Genomic DNA, 17844 nt, shown 5'->3' with positions numbered 1-17844 from the left:
ACCTTTAAGATCCGCTTTGTTTATTATAATTGAAGTTCGTTAATCCGGCGGCCACCATGTTGATGCCGGATTATCGGAAGTTTTCGGATTTTCGCAGAATTCGATATGTTAGGAAATTGCTGTACAGTACATATTCTCTCGATTTGTGTACTCACTCTTTAATGTCTGAAGTCCATGTATTGCATTACTGATTGAACAACATGCAAGAACGTTAATGAACACACAATAATCATTCACAATAACTCGTGTACATGTAGCATTTCAGATTATCGGAAATTCTTCAGAGAATGCCATATTATCGAACATTTCGGGTGTCAGATTAACGAATTTCTACTCTATTGCTGTTATTTCTACATGATTTTTAAAGTGTACTTAAATATGATTCAATTTAATTCGTATTTAAATTTATTATCGCTTATTTAATTAAAAAAATGTATATAAAAAATAAAAGTATACTCTTTCAAGAAAACACTACGAGTAATCGCTTTACAGTTTTCAACCAACTAAAATAAGAACTCGCTTGTTATTTACAATAATAAAAATTCTGTCGTGCTTTTAAAATGTTGCTGAATATACTTCATTATAATATTTAAAGACGTTTTAACTAGATAAATATTTGTTAAAGTGATTAATGCCTCGCACGTTATGCAAATTAATTTCATCTTTTCTTCGGAGAGTTTCCTCAACAGATGGTGCCATCATTATTTCAATAGAAAAAACTTTGAAATTTTTCGAAAAATTTTATCTATAGATTCTATAACATCAATTTTTCTTTGTGTCCTCTTCATTGTTTTTCCTCCGAGCCCTTTGAAAATAAGTTAAGATCACGTAAACAAAGTTAAATATATTAATATATATTTTATTTTATTTTGAGAATGAAATACATTGAAACTTTGATTTAGCGACATGGCTTGTTTGTCAATAAAAAATTGGTATTAAATCGAGTGCGACATTAAACTGAGGTACCTCAAACAATGAGAATGTGGGAGATATGTAAGTGAGGTCTATACGCAAGCTCGGGGTTGATTTAAATATCCACAATTGAATAATTAAAATTCTATAAATAAAAAGTAAGTTGTATTACTACTTAGTGGAATTTTGTTATATTTACTCAAATATAATTTAAATAAACTCTTTAACTTAATCATTATAAATTTTCAATTAAATTTAGATTAAAAAATAATTTTTTATATATGAGATTAGTATTTTTCTAATCAAATAATCGTTACAATTACTGCACATTTATAAAAAAAAGAACTAATAATTATTTATGTTTCCTGTAAGCATGTTATAATGTAATTTTATTTAATTTACAAAAAAAATCAGCTAAAAATTATAGAAAAAAGTTAAGTAAATATTTTTCTAGTTTTTAATTAAAAAATAAATTTAATAAGTTCTACATATTTTTTTAATTAAGCATTTTACCGTAATGAAGAATATCGATCGATTTTTGTATGTGATAAAGTTAGGATTACTCATTTCCCCCCTATATTAAAGAAATTACCAAATGCCTTATAGATTTTTATAATTTTATAAGTTATTTTTGAAATGTAACAATTATTTACTATTGTTTTATTTTTCTGGCTGTTTTATAGCAGATAGAAAGTATAGTGATCGGTCAAAAAATGACATCTCTAAGTATTTACCCACCCACTTTGAATGTTAATAACTCCTGTGCCTTTTGTCAAAAATTTCTGAAATTTTGCAGGAAGGATTGAGTATTAGGGAGATTGATGCTATTAAATTTTGGTGGCTAAAGGTCAAGAAGATGGGGAGGTAGAAGGGATGGTGTGCCATATTTCGATAAGGTCAGACTTAATTAAGATTTTACTCGTTATTAGCATTTACAATTTTTTTTATAAAACTCATTTTTTTAAAGTTAAGTTTTTTGCTATTTTATAGCTTTTTGTAAGTTAGAAAAATAATATAATTTAAATTATAGTTAGGGTCGTTTATGAGCGACGGAACAGTTTAATTTGTTTTATCTGAAACTTTTAAAAAGCGAATCTTGTATTTTATATATTATTTAATTTTGTAATTTAAAGAAAACTCCTTTATAAATTTTAAATTCCAATACATAAAGAAACAAAGTGGAAAAAAGAAAAACGAATTTGTCTTCTTTTCTGCTCCTTGTCTTTCTTCCCCGCCTAGAAATATAAAAATAAAAGCAAATTTTATTATATATTTATCATTTTAAATTTTTTAAAATAAAGTTTATTTTTTAAATTTCTACATTGTCCCATGTGCATTATGTTAGACCCATTGTGGGTTCGTCCTGGCCCATTTTGAGGGCGACCTGATGATGAGGGACGGTCTTTTCATGAAAAATTCCTCGAGTGGATCGACAGGAATCGATTCCAGCCTCGATTGTTCGATATATTGTATAAATGGTAAATTATTTATAATTAAGTTTAAAACAATGTACGAAAGAATAATGTAAATTTCTGTAAGAATTTGTCTAAAACAATATTGCATTGTAATTGCCTAAGAATATGATTTGGCACAAACACTTTGCTCTAAACAAGTTCTTAAACTCTTACAATTGTCTGACAATTTAAGGTTTGGACTTGATATTACATTGAGTAATTCAGGGTGCATTATTGCTTTCGAGAGAAAATAGACAATGGAAAGAACTTAGACAATAGACAATGAAAAGACTTTTAAAAAGCTTTTAAAAGGGTGGGTTTTTGAAAAGCATTTTATTAATTTTTATAATTTAATCATAGAATAACATAGTATAGTAGATTAAAGACGGAATTGAACGGATACAAAATAAATATTTTACATACGATACTGTTTTACTAACACATTTATTAACACAGTAACATTTTTTTATTATTTTTGGTCTCAATTGCTAAATGGGAAGGATTAAACCCTCAAAACCCAACTGGCCTTGATGTGATATCAAAATTCTTTTCTCTTGTTAGCTACCATTTCTCATTTTTTCGAACTCTACAACATTATTTTTTCTCAATCTTTTCCACGTATCACAGAGTCCATCTCTTTCTTTCATCTTCATCATCTTTTCTCACTTTAATTTTTTATTTAATTTTGTCCTAATTTCAGTTTCTTAATTTTTCATTATACTTTATTCGTAATTATTTTTTTATTTATGTCAATCTATTTCTAAAAATTTAATTTGTGAAAAATTTATTGTAAATTTGTTCAATATTCAAATAGTATGTTCATTTTCATCTTAATAGTGTTATTACCCTCGGTGTGCTTAATAACAGACTTCATATTTCTTCTTGTGTACCTTTATAATTTAAAATAATTTAAATATAGAAAAATATATTTCTTTAATTTATTTTTATTACAAAATATACATATCAATTTTTCTATCTGCTCCATTATATGATCTGTAAAAATAATTCATAAGAACTTGATAAATAAAATTAAAAATTAACTAATGCTTTTATAAAGTTAGAGAGTGTCTCTTAGTGTTTAGTTAGATGAGAAAGAAAGTAAATTTCTACTTAAATTTTGATAAATAAAACTATACTGTTTGCTCCTTCAAGCAGAACTGGACTTAGATTCATTGCCCTTTCTCTTTACTAAATGATGCATGTAAAAATGTGAGACCCTAAACCAGGGGTTTCCAACGAAGTCGATGGGAATCAATGGAATTTTAAAAAGGGTCGATAGAACTCAAAGGGTCAATTGGGAATCGATGAAAACATCGGTTACTTATTGTACTTTTTCGAGAATTTCATAACATTTTCAAATAATATAATAACATTTGGTTCGAAGTTCAATAATGGTTTAATGAAGATTTGATGGGTTGCAATGAAAAGGGATTCAAATGGTTTGATGGATTCCAAAGAATGATGAAGTTTAATGATTTTGATGGATACCATTTGATAAAGATTTCATGATTTTCAAAAACGGGGGTTCCAGTAGTTTGATGCGATCGAAGCCTCATCAAACAATTGTAACCTATTTGCTTCGAGATTAGCATTTGATCCCAAAGGTGTGAAGAGCGAAAGATTATGCCATTTTAATTTAGTGTTTTCTACACGCGTCATTCTTCTTGGAACTTTATTTATATTTGAGTACAAAGTAATTTCAATTCTATTATTTGGTATTAGGAATTTAAAGTTTAATAAACAAGTAATACTCTAGAGAATTTTCGAATAATGCAACAAATGGTATACGAAGAATAAAAGATTTTTATTTAATTGGAATTTTAACCATAAAAGATTTTTATAGGCTAGTTCGTATAATAAACAAAACAGAAATTTTAGTTGTGCAAAAATTTTTACATCAAAAGAACTCCTATGCAAACTTTATTAGTACAGAAAGTTCCTCTGGTGATTTGGAAGTTCAACAAAGTTGCAGACTATCAGAAGACATTTCCAAATTTTTCACATTGAGAAACAGGAGAATAGACTATAAAAATAAGTCGAAGAGGGCAACGTTTTTTATGACCTTCATATATTTTTTTAATAAAAATTTTTAGTTTCTAAATTTTCATAAAGTAAAATGTCACGTTAATTTCGTTCCACAGGTTAAAAATAGATTTATGTAAAAATATTGTTTTTAGATTTGTATTGGAATTTCTGATATAAAAATTTTAATATTTACTAAAATATTCAATTTTTTAAATATTTTTCAAATATTATTCGAAATAAGAAAATAAAAACTGTTTTGTCAGAAAGTACAATATTGTAACATTATTCTGTTTTAACGATTTTACTATATATGGCGAAATAATGTATTAAATAATTATTAATTTTTTTAAACTTCGTTCTTTATAAATAACTGTGAATATAAATTATATACAGTCTTATAAATTGTGTAATTAAAATAAAACATTGTTTCAGTGTTAACAGGAAAAGTATGATTTAAAGGGGCATGACACAACTATAATCTAGAGCATTGTGACGAAAAATTGCAACCCGGCAACGATGTCACAATAAATAATTGCTTCTTTTAATTATGAATTAGACATGAAAAACTTTGTATCTATTCAATTTGTAATAAATTTTTAATTAGTAAACTTGTGAAAACACTTGTAAACTGAAATTAGAACTAGTTAATATGTTTAGGAGTTTACAATCCGATATTAATGATATTTGTGTTTAATAAATAAACAGTAAAATATTTGATAAAGGAGTATAATAAAAAATTTGAATTTTATAAATCATTTATATTTATTTATATCAAATGAAAAGTTTTGTTTCTACTTCAATTATAAAACAACAGCAATAAACTTTTATCAAAGACAAAATATGGAAATTTAAGCGTAAAATATGAGTTCATTATTGATTTTCTTACCACGCTAACATCTTTAATATTCAGCAGAATAATTTTATAAATTACTGTGAATAAGCAGAAGAGAAAGATGAAAGATGATAATAATGAATGAAGTGAATGCTTTATTTCTTTTCTCATTGTTATACAAAAATGTTAGCGATTTTTGCTGATGAATCAAAACACTTGCATTCAATAGAAGTTTCTTTATTAATTGATGCAAAAAAAACTAAAAACTTACTTAAAAGTATATAAATACATTAAATTTAAAGCAAAAGTAACTGGAATTTAAAATTAAAAAAGTTATTTGATAGGCTTTTTATACATAAATTCTAAATATAATTTCTTCAAAAAGTTTACTTTTTTTAACTATAATTAAACAAAATATCGATTGATTAACCGTTACATGCATAATAGGAGTCTTTTTTAATGAGTGAATCATTTTCTTTATTGTTTATAATAAGAACTAAAATACTATTATATTGTAATAATATTAAATGCGGCATGGACTTACTAAACCAGGAAACTCGACCCTACATATATAATAGTAAAAGGCATTCAAAATGGTCACTTATACAGCCATGAGGTTTCTGCTTGTAGATATACCAGCATCCTTATTATCAAGTTTTTTGAAAGAGTTAAGCTGGGTGCTTATCCGCCATCACATGGAAAATGTAAAGAATAATTCATAACTGCACAAAAATGTCTTTTAGGCTATGACACGGTGTGGAGTGACGCCCAAAAGAGGAATAAATGCCAAAGAAAACATCTAAAAGGTGTTTCGTGTATCCACATAGATTGGATAAGAAAATCGTTCAAACCTGTTGTACTTCCTACAAAAACATCTGAAAAGAAAAGAGAGTAATTACCTGTGAAGACTGCTTTAACTCAGTTGTATGAATCAAATGGATAAGAAAGATAGGATACATAAAAGATAAGATGAGCAGCATAGCCTATAAAAATATATATTTTAATATGCTCTGTAATACTATGAATAAACACTATTATTTCATTCTCTTAATGTATCAGTGAAGATGCATTTTGAGTTTTAATTTTAAAAAATATAAAAGATTTCTTTATTTTAGTTCGAATGTGAGGGTTTTCTGATCCCTATTATGCACTTGTATAAGTCTTGTATGCCATGCATGCAATAAGCAAACGAAGAAAATTAATTATTCTGTAATTCTTAGTTTACAACATATGATACAACGATACTTGTAAAAGTATCGTTGTATCATATGTAATTGTAAAAGTATTCGTATTAAATAAATTTAATTGATAATTATACTGTCTTTATAAGTTATTATCGATTTTTAAAATATTAAATTATATCATTTATAGCTTACAGTTGCTATAAAATTGGAAGAATGGAAAAATATTCTTTAAAAATTTAACAAATGTACACAAATATAGGTTATATTTATACTTATCTATTACCTAAATAGGACGTATTTCCCATAGAAAGCCCCCCGCTAGTCATCTCTTTCTTTGTACGTGTCTAACACTTAAAAGGGGTCAGTTTCAATAGAAAGTCCTTGAGGCTCCTTGTCACATTCCATTAAACCACCACATTTAAAAGTGTATTTTGTATCTGTTATGCTGCTGAAATGACAAATTTTTATATATTTACTCACTAAACGTTGATAATAGTCGATATTTTAAGTTAGTTGATCGCTGTAGTGACTGACAACTGAAACAGAAGTGTACAAAACAATGCAAATAACCTTTTAAATATTGAAATGTTTAGAAACAAAATTTAATTTTCTAATAAAATTCATAAAGTTTCTATATATTTATTATTACAAACATAACATTTTAAAATTAGAAATTCAAATTTTATGAGTGGTCAAACAATAGTTCCTGTAATAAAAATTTAAACGAGAAGAAACATTTGTTCTTCTGTGAAGTGAACAAAACTTTTGCTGTTTACCAGATATCGATCCTATAAATGTTATATAAACTGCTTGTTAAAGTCGTCTTTTATATTTGTAATAATTCTTTTTTATTCTCTTCTTTAGAATTTTTTTTTATTATTATTTCTTTTTCCTTCAAAAATATAATAACAAGAAAAGAATTCCCTATTAAACTTCCCATTAAAACTTTACTTCTATAATTCACTCCATAATTAAAATGGCATTATATTTTAAAATATATTGTTTATATCTACATTTAAACTTCGATTTAGCGCCACACATCTTAAATTGGCGTTAAATCGGATATGGAGCTAATACGTAGTAACGAGGTTTACACTTTAATGTATATTCGATAATCAAGCGATATAGAGAAATTAAAAATCACAATTATTGTAAATTACTAAACACACAATTTCCGGGTGGTTTTAAAATTTTCTAATATTGTTATTATTTGTTTATTTAGCAGTAAAAATAACCATAAATTATATAAAAATTTATAAACAGTTTAAAAAAAAATAGTTTGTACTCGAAAAAAGGCCAAAACTTTTCAATTTTTCTCTCGTTTTAGCGAAAATACTTTTAAAGAATATTCCAAAACTTTACACTTTCACTAAATAGAAAAAAAAAAAAATAGAAAAGAAATTGTACTTAAATTTCACATAAAAATAAATGTTTCTCTATAAATTTCTAGATAATTATATGAATAATTTATTTATTTACTATTTAAAATGCTATTTAAATTAATTTGTCTAAATATTAATAATGTTTTATTTAAAAAAATTCTTTATATTATTAATTATTATAAAATGGCAAAAAGCTTATTTTTGAGGATATAGACGAGTTTTATAAAAAAAAAATTATAAATGATAAAATCTTTTTTAAATCCGACCCTATTCGAGATATGATAAGTGACTCCCCTTTTATCTTTCCACCCCTTGACTTTTAACCACCAAAGTTTAACAGAATCAATGTCTCTAATACTCAAATATCCCTGCCAAATTTCAAAAATTTTTGGCAAAAGGCACAGGAGATATTAAACTTCAAAGATGGTGAACAAAATTGCATCTCCTCTCATACACACTAACATCCATACATACAGAAATTATTCCCGAATTCTTTTGCATTTCTCGACATTCTTCTAAGTTCAAAAATGTAAAAATTTGGGGGATGATTTTATGACTTATCGCCATACTTTCTGTTATATAAAACAGCGAGAAAAGTAAAACTAATTCCACTTTTTCTGTTAATTAAATTGAATTTTTTTTTTCCTGCTTTTTTGCTTATATCTCTAAGAATTTTCTTTGTGATAATTGAGAATTATCTAAATTATTTTTAAAGTTTTATAAATTCAGTAAAGTTCAAATAACTATTTTTTTATTTCGTTTAAGCAGTACTTAGATATAACTTTTTAATGATTAACGAACGTTTTCTGTTGCGTGATAATTTTTTTAAATGATCCATTAATTTCGTGTACAAATCTACAGATGATACATTTCAGTTAAATATTTTAATGATTGTTAAAATAGAAGATAAATTATATATCATTAATTTTATTTCATTTTTAAAAAAAAACTTTCTTTTAATAAGCTTGGACTTATATACACATAACACGTGTTACATTTAGGGGGTATGTTCAAGTAACTTGCTTATTAAAATTATAAATTTGACAAATTTAAAAATGAAGTAAAATTAATGAGGTGTAATTTATCTTCTATTTTTAAGAATCTTGTAATTTTATATACATGAAAATATATTTTAATACAATTATATATTATAATTTTGTAATTGAACAGGGAACAAGTAGTTACTATTTATGTATTTAACTTAAACAAATTTAGCCTTTTTTTAATGGAACAGAATAATGGTTTTAATTATATTTATTATAATATAAAATTAAGAATTTTTGCTTGTTTAAGCAAATTTTTATTAGTGAAGTAAATTGGTGAAAACGATTGTCTTTGCTTAGTTAATACAATTGTATGTAAAATAAATGGAAAAATAGAGAGAATTCTTTTTCGTGAATTGATTTTAATACAATTGTTCAAATAAAAAGAAATTTAACGCAACTTCACAGAATCTTTCTCTACAGAATTTAAAAACACGACCTTCAATTGATGTTTAAACTTTCAAATTGAATTAGTATTGAAATTTTATGTCAAACAGTACATTTAGAATGAATGACTGACGACAAAGAAACTAGAATACATCATCTTGAATAACAATGCGATATGCTAAACAAGAATTTACTTTACCTTTCTTTAATACCAGTACATTACCATTAAAAATATTTTACTGTTTCTTCAATGTCTTGTATTTAGTATCTTATATTTCCCCCATTATTGGCTGAGTGGTAAAATCGCTGAACCTTGGTAGTTGTTAGTGGGTTTGCACCTCATCAAAGGGCTGGCCACGTGGAGATTTTAGGTTCTCTTCACGTCAGTGACACCGAAATAGGGGTCTTCTTCCTATAGAAAGTCCTCCTAGAAACATCCCCTCGGCAGATTGTCTAAGTGTGGCATTGCCTTATACAAATAAACACTAATATATTACCAATTAAAATCACACGTGCTTTAATAATTCAGACTTTAATAGCATTTAAACGTCAAATAGTTACAAATAAAACTCTTTATAAATATATATAACTTTCTAACGAATAAATATTGATTTTAGAGGATAAATTTTACCCGGTTCATAAATTAGATGTTTCAAAAATTAAACATTTAGATATATTATTGCATTAATATTTTATAAAAGGTTATATTATTCAGAGAAGATAAATATAAAAATTACATCTTTGCAATCTATAACACACTTTGCGTGACAACGTTTCTAACCCATCTGTGTTCATCAAACTTTCTAATACATCCTTACTTTTTGGACTTAATACATCATCCATTTATTATTCATAATGATAACTTATTAAGAGAATAATATAACTTTTCTTTTAAAGTTTGTCTTTCAAATTAGAAAGTATTAATTAGATAAACGAAGCTCATCTTCTCTCTAAAAATACTATACAGTACCTTTAATTTATGTAGAAAATTAAAGTACGTAAAGGCCTTAAAGGCCCTCAATTATTACATTTAATATTTATAAATGTAATATAATATATAATTACAGTAAAACCTCGATTTAACGGACACGCCTGGTCAGAATTAGTCTATTAAATCGAGGATTCTATGTATTTCCATCCGGAACCGATGCGTTTATAAGATAATTTATCACAAAATCTAATAAATAAATACTCCAAATATATCTATAAATATACCAACACATTAATCATTCTACTTCATAAAATGGCATCGTGATTAAAATATATCGCCGTTGAAATCTCTACTAACGAAATATATCGTGAATTAAGTAAAAATGAGTTACGTGTTCGGGAAAATGATTCAAATCATTCACTAATGGAAGTGCCATACGTCTTATATACGTTCCATAAGCAAGCTTTTCTCTACTTTACTATTTTTACGACAATATAATGATATATAAAACATTATTTATGTGGTACGTTATAAGACAACAAGATAATAAAAAAGAGTGTTTTCTTGTTCTTCTTCAATAAATCACAGAAAGTTTTACTTCATAAAATGTAGAAACATTATGAATTATGAATAAAATGACAGATTAAAAAGTAGTGTAATGCAAGTGTGGAAATGTATATATATATATATATATATATATTCTCTTTTTCTTTTTCCAATTTTATGGAATATTTATTTCTGATTGATCAACTTTTGTAATGTAATTCTGTGTGAAAATCTCTGGGAATTCCGGATCGAATCCAGATTAGGCCCCCTATATAGGCTTGGCTGAACCAATACTAAATATAATTAAAAGTTTCTTTCTTAGTGCTTACAGGGCAGAAAGAGTTAAAAATAAAAATAAAAACATGCCCACTGCACTGGATTCAATCAGAACTTTGCGAACTTTGCCTGCAAGTTACTTTCTACACAGAAATGATAAGACTTCGAAAAGGAATGTAGTCGTTGAGTATTGTTCTCCAAGAGCATGAATGCTCAGTAATGAATAAAACTGCATATTTGAGTTGGAATTTCAATTGAAGTTGGATACAGACGAGACCATTGACAGTGAAATCCAAAAACAAATTAATCCTTGATACTTAGTAGTCTAATGAAGGAATATTTTGGATTTGTGTCATTTCCATTACAAAGTTTCTTAGAAAACATAATTACTTGGCCATCCAGAAGAGAAAGAAAATTTTCTGCGAGTTGCAAAGAGGTTGTACTATTTCAATAATTAACGAATAAAATCATTAAAATCTAACATAGTTTTTATTATTCCTTAAGAAATTTTAAATAGATGTTGGTCAATAATTTCGAATCGAATTTCTGCAGCGAAATTATTAGTTTTATTGAGATCAAAGCTTTGTATGGCAAATTGTTAAATTAGAAACTTAAAATTAATATTCAAAATAAACTGTAAACCTTTTAATTTCACGTAAAATAATAAAATTCTTTTCTTAGTTCACTTTCGAAGCTATATTAAAGCGAATAAGGGCAACAAAATAATTTCGTATGTTGCTTTAATTCTGTAACAAAATGTTAAAAATTTGTAATTTTAGAAATTCCAAATATTTCTATATTAAAATATAACGTAAATTTAAACAATTCATATTTTAAATTTAAACTAATAAAATTTATAACTATTAATTTAATTGTAATTACTTTATATTGAATTATCAAAATTGCTTAACAATTTCTCAGATTTTGTTCAAAATTTTCTTAAAAGTAATTAAATTAATTGGTTTTATTTGAAAAAATACAACTTTGAGGGTACAATTGAATGTTACTTTGTGTAAATATTCAAAATATGTTTTGAATATATTATTATTTTATTTATAAAGATAAATATTTCGAGCACGTAAATCTCTTGCCAAATAATCTAATTCAGTTTTTCACGTAAATACAAATTAAGTTTCTTGTATATGTATATATTCACTTTAAATGTCTTTCGTCTTGCAGAAATTAGTGTAAATTTAAAGAATAAAATGCTTTCTTAGTTTTCTCTCTTAGTCTTTGCTTAGTCTAACGCGAAGACTAAGAAAGCATTCTAATCAATTCCTTCTTAATTCCTGTATAACCGTACAATGTAATTTTCAAAAATTTTAGATTTATTTGGCCCCGACTAACTATATACTACGAACTTCTGATGTAAACCGAAAGTCACGTTATTTCAATTCAAAGATTTTTCCCTGAACGGAGTTAGATAGATGACCAGCATGAGTCTGTTGTTATCAGGAAAAGTATGATGTACAGGGGCAAGATACTACTAAAATTGAGAGCATTGTGACGAAAAATTGCAACCCCGCATTGTGACAATGATACAATAAATAATTGCTCATTCAACGTCGCTACGATAAAGCACGATAAGAAACGTTCCAGTCACACTTTATTTGAAAACACAACTATAGCCTAAGCCAGACATTGTCAGCAATCGGATATTGCCTGTTAAAACGTGAAAAACGTTGTGATTTGAATAAGTATATTAATTTAATAATTTTACTTTTGACTGTCGCTATCTTCGCTGACAATTTTTATTTAGTGGAAAGGCATTGAAGGAGAAACAAAAAGTGAAATGTTCTCTTTCTGTTTAATTGAACTTATGCCTTAGTGTTTCTACCAAACAGAAATAAGCTGAAATGTCAATAAGAATGTGTTAATAAACTTTTACTAAAACATAAAAGTGCAGCAGAAGAATATTGATATTTTCGACACGTGTAAACAAATTATACCCGACAATAATTTGGCCAGACCTGGACCGATGTCTGTTTTGTCTGTTTTAATAATTGTCAGTAAGTAACCTTCACTAATTTACGAACATCTTAAAATTATTACATATATTTCATCTGTAATATATAAATATCTTATTCGTGTTATCATAAAGTTAATTTAAATATATTTCGATAGTTATTTAATAAAATTTTATAATTAATTTTTAAAAAGTTATCAAATTGCAACTGATCAGTGGAGCGTCACAGCTTCATGGGACCCAGGCGAATTTGAATTAGGATGCCCCAGTGTCGACTTGCGACACTTTTCTTCGGGGAATGTTTTGGGGGAAATATTCTCTTATAAAAGATGGGTGGGAAGCCCCTGTTGGTGAGGGAACCCATGCAATTTTGCGTTTTTGTTTTGTCTATAGCATAATACACCACCCCAACTGATTTCAACAAAATTTCGATTGTTATAAAAATTCAATTAACTTATATATTTTAACAGAGGACACAATTTGAAAATCGTAATATTAAAGATGAACAAAAGAAGAATGATTTTTCAGTATGTTCACTTTAATTGATCATTGTTAAGATGATTTCGCAAACAATTTTTGTCAATAAAATCTAATAATACCATGTTTTCTCCCCTTGTGATTGAGTGTTTGACAAGAATTCTGTCTCTGATCTTTCATATTTGTAATAAGAAGTGATGTCTTTTATTTTATTCATAACAAAGTAAAATCCTCCAAGACTTTGAATGACATTTTATAATTCGTTTTGATGAAATGTTATAAATTTTAAACTAGAATGTAAAAACTCTTATAACTCAACATCAATGTCAAATTATAATTAATTTATGGAAAATGATTTTGTTTTTATAATCTAGTGAAGATACGTCTCATTTCATTGTACGTTTTACATTATTGTTGTCCTTACATTCCATCCATATTAAACTAATGCTTTCTTCACTTCTTTACACAGTATTAAATCTTATAAATAAAGCAAAGATTAAAAAATCCTATAAATTTATAGTAAAAACACTACATTTTAATAAGTAAATTTATTAAAACTTATTTTAAAAAATAGCACAATATTTTATAAGTGGTATTTAGAAATATTTTACAATTATTAAATAAGATAAAAGGATAATCTACAATGAAAATATTTATTAATTTCCTTTGAATTAGTAAAAATTTAATTAATAAATGTTATATAAATCCTTCCTTAATTAATCTAATTTTCAACTTTAATTAAGTTTAAATCAAACTTTTAATTTAATTTAATTGTTTACTTTACTTTTCTGTTGTAAAATTATCTCACTTTGTAAATCAGTTTTATTCAATTAAAAATTGATATAAAATTCTAAATTCTTTGAATCCACGTCTAGAGAACACCTCTTTAAATTTTTATTATTGTTTAAAACCTTTATTTTTAACTATTTCTAAGTATTTCATACACACATTCTACGTCTGATTAATCGAGTTTTGGAGCGTGGAGGATAGTGAGGGTGGGGTCACTGACACCAAGACAATTTAAAGGAATATTTAGGACCTTGTAGGATTTCCTCTTGCCAGAAAACTCAAAACAGTAATGTACTGTACAGGCACCATATTCAATCCTGCGAATTATTTTAATTTACAACAAAAATTAGCTGAGTTAAAGATGAAATCACCCTTTTTTGGATTATTTTAAGAAAATTTTTATGTTAATTGGATAAGATTTATACGTAAACTTGATGTTAAAATCTATGGCATGTTTTTGTTAAAATTTATGTAAAATTCACGTGAATGATTATATAATTATATTGTGAGATTAATTGTAACCTGAAGAGGTAATATTGATGTTAAAATGCATTCGTACCAGTATGAAGTGTAGTAATACTTGGAAATTTCTGGCAAGCTGTAATATATGGACTACGTCTATGCGATTGGTGTTAATTCTTGAAAAATTTACATAAAAAAAGAAAGGTAAGCCTTTATTATAATGAACTAAAGTAAATTTTCCTCCAAAGACAGGAACCACACAGCGATTGTTTTGGCAAACTACTTTATTTCTCTATGGTGCCACACATTATTAAATGCATTTCAGAAGCCTCTTATTACCTCAACAGCACCTTCATAATAAATTTCTTTTTTTAATTTCCTTAAAATTTATAATCACAAATATTTTTGTTTTTGGGACAAAATTCACCTTACAATAAAAGTATAAATTACCAGCGTGGTTATAATTTATTATAATAATAAAACTATTACAATATACAGTATATACACAATTATTTCCTTTGTACAAGATAGCCCTAGAGTCAGTTAACTCAGTTATATTGTAAGCTCATTGTTGGGTCATTCTGCTAATCTATTGTGTAAACAGTGCTAATAGCCCAAAAGTTTTATTAAACTTCTTTATTTAATTTTAACTAGTTTCTAGAAAATGAATATTAAATTAATGCCAAGTACTAAAATGAAAGTATAAATTCTATAGGTTTATAAATTAATACAATTATTCTTACAAAAGTTACTGATGTAGATGATTAAATATTAATACTATTAATGAGGATTATTGAAAATCTTTCGAAGCATTATAAATACGCGTAAATTCTAATTACATTTTAATTTAATTTTATTAAAAGAAAAAAAAAATAGCTTTGCAAAGTTATTTTAAAGCTTATCTCGAATAAAAACAATATAAAATTCCCAATTAAAGATATCCAGCAATGAGTTGCGTAACTTTCCAGGCCAAAAAAAAGTTAAAATTGTGTGTCGCCATCTGTTATGACATTTTATTTCAAAAAATTTTATATTATTATAAAATGGCAAAAAGCTTAATTTTTAAAGTAGAGATCAGTTTTAGTTTTTTAAAAAATTGTTAATTTTAATAAACGAGTAAAATCTTCATTAAGTCTGACCCCACTGGAGATATAACACGTGACCCTCTATATTCCCACCTCTTGACCTTTAACCACCAAAATTTAACAGCATCAATCTTGCTAATACACAAACCACCCTGCCAAATTTCAGAAATTTTCGAGAAAAGGCACGGAAGTTATTAAGCTTCAAATAGGGTGAAGAAAGTCGTCCCTCCCCACAAACACACACAAATATCCATAATTCTAAAATTGTGAAATATTTACTGAAATAAATATTAAATTTTATTGAAACTAATTTCATTTCTTGAGGAAAAATCGAATTTTAAATTATTTCGTATTAAATTTTGAAGCAACTAATTATGAGAATCACGTATCGAATCTCCTGCAAGTTATTAATGGATAAAAAAAATTGTTATTTAATTTCTAGGACTATCTTTATACATATATATATATATATATATATAAAATTAAATTTTGATAATGCATAAAAATTTCTTCGAAGAAAATGATTAGTGATTAGCCCTCATTCATTAAATTTTCTAGTTTTCGACGTTAAATTGCAGTTACTTTCGTCTTGACATTTCTGTGCTAATTTAATTGTTTTGTTACATTTAAAATTGCAGCTCCATCATAATTAAGTAAAATTTAACTGTATTTTCTGAGTTTAATTAAAAGAATAAGACATTATTCTAGAATTTGTTTGAATTATTAACGGAACAATTAAATTTTTATATGTCTTGTTTTAGTTGTTAGCAAGCTAAATTCATCTACTACAATGTTTTTTTTTTCTAGTTATATTGCAGATGAGGGATTAAACACGAAAGGAATAATCAGAGAAAAAAATAATAAAATATTTAAAACTTTTAATATTTTATGAACTTTAATATAAAGATTTTAATATTTTAATCTTCGCCAATAAACTTTAGAATATCTGAGTGATTTACAAATTATATGCTTTTAGTTTATAATTATAATTAATTTTTAGAAATTTATAAAATTATTAAAATAATTATTCATTAAGATAATACATAATTACTCACTATTTATTAAACTAAACAGATATATTTTTATTTTAATAAATTGTTGACAGCTTCACAAGTAGTAGTTATAATTCTACTGATACTTTATTGGAAAATAATATTAAACTATTATTCAAAGCACTCATATAGCGGGTGTGCATTTCTACAGAAACCAGTATATAAAATTAAGAATGAAGATAAATCTAAATAAGTATGCAGAACAGTAATAACGTCGTATCCCTTTTTGTTATAAAAGTAAAGAGAATTCGTCATAGGATCTATTAACTACGACGGTGCAGTGATATAAATTATGATATACGAGATATCCACAGATATGATCGAATATTTAATTGATGCTTTTAGTAAAATTAGATTTTTGACAGATTATAATCACTACGTGTCACGTTAGACGTTATTCGAACTTTAATAACGATAGTTTTATTGATTCTTTGTTCTAACTTGTAAGTAGTTCAATTAATGCTACCATTATTTGTCCTGTTTAAATGTTACAAGGGTATTGCTAATCTAACACGTTTAGCTAATCGCTTCTATTAAATTAACCTTTGATAAATGACGATACATTGATTCGTTAATTGATTTCTTAATTTGTCTGACTTCTCTTTATTCATTCTGTTGTACTGTGTGATAATTGAATATTTGTAAGTCATAAAAAATGCTTAAATATATCAGCAAAAGTACAAATGTTTTTCCTCTTTCTTATGATGTTTGAAATAAGAAAAGAATAACAATTAAATTATTTTGTGTTTTTCTTACGCGTGGTTCAATTACTTAACACTGGAAAGTTTGTCGGGGGATTCGCACTTCACTAACAGCCTGACCACGTGGAATTTCCGGGTTTTCTTCACCTAAAAGGAACCAGTTTCAGGTAAAAAGTCCTCGGGAGGCATCAGATCGTCCACGTGTCGAGTTGTCGTGTTCCATCGAACCAAACGAATTCCGATAAAGCAAAATTACAGTCAAAATATTTATATTAATTCAATAAAGCGTAATTTTAATATGAGGAAATAAGAGACCGAATTACTCGAAATTATTCAAGTA

The sequence above is a fragment of the Centruroides vittatus genome, unplaced genomic scaffold (assembly GCF_030686945.1).
Source record: "Centruroides vittatus isolate TY-2023 unplaced genomic scaffold, ASM3068694v2 scaffold_752, whole genome shotgun sequence".
Taxonomy (NCBI): Eukaryota; Metazoa; Arthropoda; class Arachnida; order Scorpiones; family Buthidae; genus Centruroides; species Centruroides vittatus.
This window is presented reverse-complemented; position numbering follows the sequence as displayed.